At 41.2% G+C, this 6,900-nt stretch overlaps 1 long non-coding RNA gene across 1 annotated transcript; it reads right to left on the minus strand.

Annotated features, from left to right (window-relative positions):
* Positions 1 to 1,323: 1,323 nt before the first annotated feature.
* On the minus strand, positions 1,324 to 3,752 carry LOC121694389. Its single transcript, XR_006025740.1, has 5 exons — positions 3,320 to 3,752; positions 2,585 to 2,691; positions 2,341 to 2,473; positions 2,043 to 2,097; positions 1,324 to 1,936 (listed from the first exon to the last, which is right to left on the minus strand). It is a non-coding gene; the product is annotated as an uncharacterized LOC121694389 (long non-coding RNA).
* Between the last annotated feature and the right edge of the window lie 3,148 nt (positions 3,753 to 6,900).

Raw genomic sequence — 6,900 nt, forward strand, 5'->3', positions numbered from 1 at the left:
GTAAACAACACTAATAGCTGGCCTTTATGGAGTCGGTCGGACAGGACTAAGCTTATATTTCAGTTCCACAAAAGACACATGAAAAGTTGACTGGCAATCCCCAGCTGGATAGGCAGGTCCCCAGAGCAGTCTGCATTGCCGGACACTGCGGTGTGCTGTCTGCTGGCATTGTGCTTATCAGTGCAACTGCCACGGATGAGTCAATGAAAAACAATAGGTGTGGTCAGGCACACAATCCAAAAATCGCTATCTCAGGGTGCTTGCTCTTTTTCCAAATTAAAATTCCAGACTTTTTTAAAGCTGATATTTTTTTCCCCCAAGACCTTAACTTTATGTACTTGTATACTTGTGTGCCTACTGCCTACTTCATTGGTTGAGATTGTACCAACTGTGTTTATTAGAAATGTTAATTTTTATAGGCTAGTATTCAATGAACAAATGCATTATTCACAGTAAATTATGCTTTTACTGATGAAAACGTTTCAAAACATGAAAATCACAAGTACATGAATTTCACATCAAACAAGTGTCACAAAAACTATCTATAAAAAAACATGGATGGATGAATGTATGTAGAAAACTTCTGAACAAGCTGTATCACAACAACACTAACAAAAGTGCATAGGCTACATTTGACCTAGCGCACTTGGTTAGAACAAAAAATAAACTGCACAGTATGGCAAAGACTCTAATTTTTAATTTCATTTAACTTTAAATCCAGTTTCTTCTGGATATCATTCAGCTTCCCTTTCTTTTCTTTGGCAGCCTTCCTCATAGCATTTGACTGGGCTATCAATGGTACTTGACCAACCCAGATAGCAAACTTTGACCGGCCCACCTCTGGCCCACTACCTTGCCTCAGGGTTTTGTGAGTGTTGGCCCAGTTCTGGCTGGGCCTCCGGCCCAACAATGGCCCAATTACTGATAACTGACACAAAGAATTTCCTCTGGCCCAGATGTGGCCCACACACTGCAAAATGACTCTCATTGTTTCTGTTGGCCCAGGTCTGGCCCACACACTGTAAAATGACTCTTATTGGAACTGTTGGCCCAGGTGTGGCCCACACACTGTGAAATGACTCTTATTGTTTCTGTTGGCCCAGGTGTGGCCCACACACTGTGAAATGACTGTCATGCATTCTGTTGGCCCAGGTCTGGCCCACACACTATATAACTGAGTGTTGGCTGAGTGTCGGCTGGGCCTCTGGGCCTGTACTGGCCCACACACTATAAAACTGATCTGACTGAGTGTTGGCTGAGTGTCGGCTGGGCCTCTGGGCCTGTACTGGCCCACACACTATAAAACTGATCTGACTGAGTGTTGGCTGAATGTCGGCTGGGTCCCCGGGCCACATGTGGCCCATTAACTACCAAAAGTACTTGAAAATAAACACAAATCCAGAACTAGTAATTAAAAGCACAAGCTACTTTTATTAACAAGTTTGACAAACACAACCTTGCAAATAAAACAAACATTTAAAAATTATACAAGCTTTTACATATATACACTTTAGAAATTAAACAAGTTAAAATATACAATCTACTTTTATCTACAACAATCGACTTCTTTCATATACAAAAACACAAACAATTAAACATTTTAAAACTGTATAATGATTCAAAGAAATAAATTATTCTAAATTAACATTAAACATTTACAGAAATATTCTATCTCTCTCCCTCACTCACTCACTCTAAAAGAGTAATTCCATTGTCAGTAGTTATGGGTTGTGAGTTAAGTGTTGTGCTAGTGCTTTAAATTCTGTATTTTTGTACCATGTACCATGACCTACCCAGCTACATACATGCACACACACTCACTCTCAAAGTATTTTTCAATAGCAGCAACCTTTGCCACCTGCCTTCTCTTTCTGTTGCCGCTTCATTGTTGCCTCCACCAGTTTCAGCAGCACTACCAGCCGGGGGTGTCTCCAAACTGCATTTAGGTATAAAAGAATATTATAAGATCATTATGAGGTCTAAAGCAAGATTTCAACATGTCATCTGTCAGAAGTTCTGTTTGTCCACTCAAATATACTTACAGATAGCCACCTCAGCTCTCTGTGGGGGTTGATCAAAGAGTTCTTTCCATCCATCCTTCAATTTGAGATGCATGGACAGCATGTCATTTCAAAAGAAAAGAAAAAAATCATTAAACTATGTATCCTTTACTGTCTGACAAAATATTACTAAAGCCCAGTCTTGCCATTCTGCAGCTGTCTTGGTAACACCTCCCTGGTAGTTATTTTGGGCAACATTGACATTGTGTGATTGTTAAATGCTGATATATTACCAATGACAATCACCAAGAGCAAGACATATTTGTCAACACATACAGACCTGAAGCACTTGTGGACTTCCTTCACAAGAGCCTTGTGGGTGCTCCAGTTGGTTGGCCATGTTTTCAACAGCGCATGTTTCCTGCCCACTCCTGTTCTTTGCTGACATAATGGATGAGGCAAACCAAAAGCATCTAAAAATGACACATCACAAAACACAGGCCTAGATGAAAGCTGATTCCTATGATTTGGCTCATCTAAACAAAAACATATTACTTATTCTATTAAATCAATGTACAACTTACCAAGAGCTCTTCAGGTCTCCTGTTTTTCCAACACAAGAAATGGTTCACACATGTATACATGGGTAGCCTTCAGTGCAGGCAGGTCTCTGGTCAGTGTGGCCTGGATTCTGAGGTGTACATTTAAAAAAAGTCACAGTAACGTTAGGTTAATGGAAGTATATGTGCTCAAAATGATTACATGATCATAAAACAACCCCTCAGTACAAAATACAGAACGACCTTAAAATACAGATTTTGATGAGCTTTACATGACCAGGACAGGACCCACCCTGCTACCATCTCTCTCTCTCTCTCTCTCACACACACACTCTCTTAAGGCATACAGTCTCAGTCCTGCCTGCCTAGTGCCTGAAGTTGGATAGATAACGATGAAATGCCCAATTACCAATCGCTATATTCTAAGTCATGCAATACTGGTTAACTGTTAAGCTATTTCTAAAATGATTAGATCACACTTTTCTTTGAAAACCACATAATTATGCAAGTATAGCTAACGTTACAGCACTGAACGTTTTTGACCACCAACACTGACGTTAAAGGTAGCAGCTAATTAGGCCAACAAAGTAGGCTAAGAAATCATAACGTATGTTACCGCTAGCTTCGTCATCGTCAAGGGGGTTAGATTGAAACACCCATTCTTGTTATGCTACTTGTTCAACTTTGTCTGCAATAATAAGCCTACGTACATTCATAATGATTTACATGCAATAACAGGTAAAGTTGCATGTTACTTACCACAGGCAGTGTCCAAAACGAGACAGTTTCGCGCCGTCCTGCTGGTTTCAAACTGAACAGTTGCTCTGCTCGTGGCTCTTCAACATGTAATGGGCCGACAGTCACTTCACAGAATTGGGCCATGTACGTTTAGCGTCCGGCTGTCGCTAAATGTTTCATTTTTGCCGCCAACAGCCTCGATACTGATCAGTGTTCGTTCCTGAAGTATCGGGCCACACACTGTATGAAATCCGTCTGCCGAGATTGATTCGAAAACTGGCAGTAGCCCATCAAACCCCAATCGGGCCAAATAAGACACTCAGTAATCAGCCCAACTACTGCGTGTCAGTGTCGGCCCATTCAAGGGGACAGTGCCTCAGCCGACCTGAAACTCCGCCGACAGTGGCAGCACTCAGCCAGGATCGGGCCGACTGTGTTTACTGTGCTTAAGCCGACTCGGACCTCAGCCGACACTGCCAGCACTCAGCCAGAATCGGGCCGACTATGCTTGCTATCTGGGAAGCTGCTCCGCTTTGGCAGCCAAATCATCAGCGGAGGACAAGAGGCCACTGATGTTCAACTCAATTCGTTTTTTTGTTTTCTTTAGTTCATCAACCTCTTCTAAGAGGACCTTTCTCTTTTCTCCACGCTGCACGTCTTCTCTTTGCTTTTTTCATCTTCTAAGAAATACCGGTACTTCTGTCTAGTAGATGATGCTGAGAGGAGAAGTTCTTTTGTAATGGAGACACGTCCTCTCAGATTCGAGATTTGCTCTCAGATTCGAGAATATTCGTATTTCACTCTGTGAGCCTAATGGCGGCCTTACATTGTACGATTTTGGTCTGTTTTCAGTCGTCGACTAAATTTCCAAAGTCAGACAGAAATCATGGCAGAAATCGCGGCGCGCTCGCGTCAACTAGATCGTTAAGTGTAAGGTGCCAATCTTAGCAGTTGTAAATCAGTCGGAGTCAGTTTTTTTCTAGTTTTGCCGTTACGACAATATCAAACATGTTTGATATTATCGCAAGTCTTTCTAGTCGTGGCTCATGCAAATAGTGATGTGAACTATAAAAAGCAATAGTGACCTCCAGGCTTGGAATTTCACCATTTTGGGGGCAAGGCCACTTGGCCTTCAGTTGGGCATATTTGGTGGGGGGCACAAAGGCCAAAGTTAACCATACAGTAGGCTATAAAAATGATTGAAATTGTATTTAGCCTATTCAATAGACCTGCATCACTGTATGAAACATTACAAAAACATGACATATTACATAGAACTGTAAATCATCTGATCATCTAATATGTACAGATATCTAGGCTATATTTAACATTTATTTTATATTTAGCCTGTTATGAAATCATGTATTGAACAATTTAAGCACAGCTCAGCTTTAAGAAATTCAAATAGCCTAGATGCATGCTTAGCATTTTGTCATCATTAAGGCTACTTTAACAAACTCTAAGTCAGCTGTATATCCTCTGATTTTAATATTTACCGACATCTAGGCGATATTTGTAACATTTATTTTGTATTTGGCATGTTATGAAATCACGTAGGAAAAAAATTAAACACGTTGTGAAACTTAAAGCCCAAATTTGGAGACATGCATGTCGAAATTTGCTACAAATTCAAAACCGGATTACTCTGGAATGGCTTACTATACAGGGGACTGCTTTAAACCTTCGTGTTCGGTAAGGTCTGCTGTTTATTTTGATATATGGTTTGCCATGTTTTGAACGAAATGTTCGTTAAGTATTCCAAGATGAATGAGGGAGATGGGCGCAGATCCTAGAATTTATGATTCAATTTAATCATAGTATTTATTTGTCTCGCGAACCGTTCACCAAATGGCTAACATCGTTTAAAAGCTGAGAAAAAGCTCTTTCATGTGATGTGATACTTGTGATGCCTGTATGATGAGTAGGCTACTTCGCGAGTAGTTCAACTGAGAAGAATGGGAATCTGGACGCACTTACTTTCTTGCCGTGCGCTGTCACTTTTCCACTGCGTAAAATGCTACAATAATTTGCGCTGTGAAAGATTATTTTGTCAGGCCATAGGCTAATAAAATACGCTATTAGTCCGACGCAAACCAGAATATTGAGAGAAGTGGGCACCAAGGCCACAGTGGCCTGTAAACCTCTGATTTTCAAAGGGGCATCTCGGCCAATGCAAGGGGCTACGACGGCCGTGAAATTCCTACCCTGGTGACCTCTCTCCAACACCAAACAGGAAGGGGCAAAGTAGGCGACAGCTGTAGCCTATATGATTATTTGTTATTCTTAGAATATTTGTCATTTCTTATACATATTTAGTCGGCTCTTCCACGTGACAGAACAACTCTATATCGGTTAGGGATGTCACGCATGAAACAATGCTGCAGAAACACGAAAATACGACTTTGAGTTTAGTAGGCTATCATTTCAGTTCCTGTTTATCTATTGCATGACAGGTAATAATTTAAAGGAATCTAGTTGCAGTCTTGTAAATAGTGACCCTGCAAGATCCTAGCCTGGAAACTAGACTCTTTTAGCCTGACGAGCCAGACCCACATTAAAATGTATGGTCTGGGCACTTACCGTTCGCAGTGCTCAGTCCGAGGGGCGGGATAATCGTTTGTCTTTCAAATTCCCTCTGCACGCAATTGGACAGCGCTATGAGTCCCATGCGTTTTCCCACCAGCGGAGCTAGTTGGCTAGTTCAAACTTTTGCCAACTTAAAAAAAGCTTAACTCGTGTCACACTGTTAGCCAACAGCAACATCCATCTTCTTTGTTTTCAAGTAGCAGGGAATTCAAGCCAAACCATGTTAAGCCTGCCTAACGACTCTATACACGATTTGATTGGCCTGATAGAAGTTTAATTTTTCAAGCTCACAAGCCAACGGAGAGTTGCTAGACTAGCCCTGGCAGCAAATGTAATCTGCTGCCGCTAGGGTGCATCTAGATTTCTAGGCTAAGACTCTCTGACTTCGCAGAGTGTCTGGCCTAGATCCATAGGTGTATGTTTATTTCCGGGTGGGAGGGCACAGTTTGAGGTTTAAAATTATTGGAGTTCCTTTGAACCGCTTTGAACCAATCATAACAACCGGTGTTTAGTAATACAGAGAAGTTTCTCTGCATCAAGCCCATAACAAGCAGGCGTGCATCTCATCAGCAAATCACACGTTTCATCTGCGTAACTCTCGCCAAAATGCATCATATAGTGTTTTGTGAATGTACCCAAGTCAAACTTTCGCATTGTCGTTTTCGGGTGAAATTACCTTTTGAATGGGAATCCTAATAGGGCCACTACTTTTTTGATACAATCGCGTCAAAATCGCTATTTTTCAAACACTACGAAGGCTCGACACAACATGAAACTTTGATCGAAGTATCATCAGTGTCTCTACACATGAACTCGAGCATTGAGAACATTGTTGGTGTACACAGAGTTTACTAAAAGAAAGGTTTTGAACAACTCACTTGTTTTTTCTGCTCGCTGCCATATTGCCATCTCAAGGAGTGAGTTGTCCAAAATCTTTCTTTTTAGTAAACTATATGTACACAAACAATGTTCTCAATGCTCGAGTTCATATGTAGAGACACTGATGATGCTTCGAT

This window comes from Alosa sapidissima, chromosome 20, assembly GCF_018492685.1.
Source record: "Alosa sapidissima isolate fAloSap1 chromosome 20, fAloSap1.pri, whole genome shotgun sequence".
Lineage (NCBI taxonomy): Eukaryota > Metazoa > Chordata > Actinopteri > Clupeiformes > Clupeidae > Alosa > Alosa sapidissima.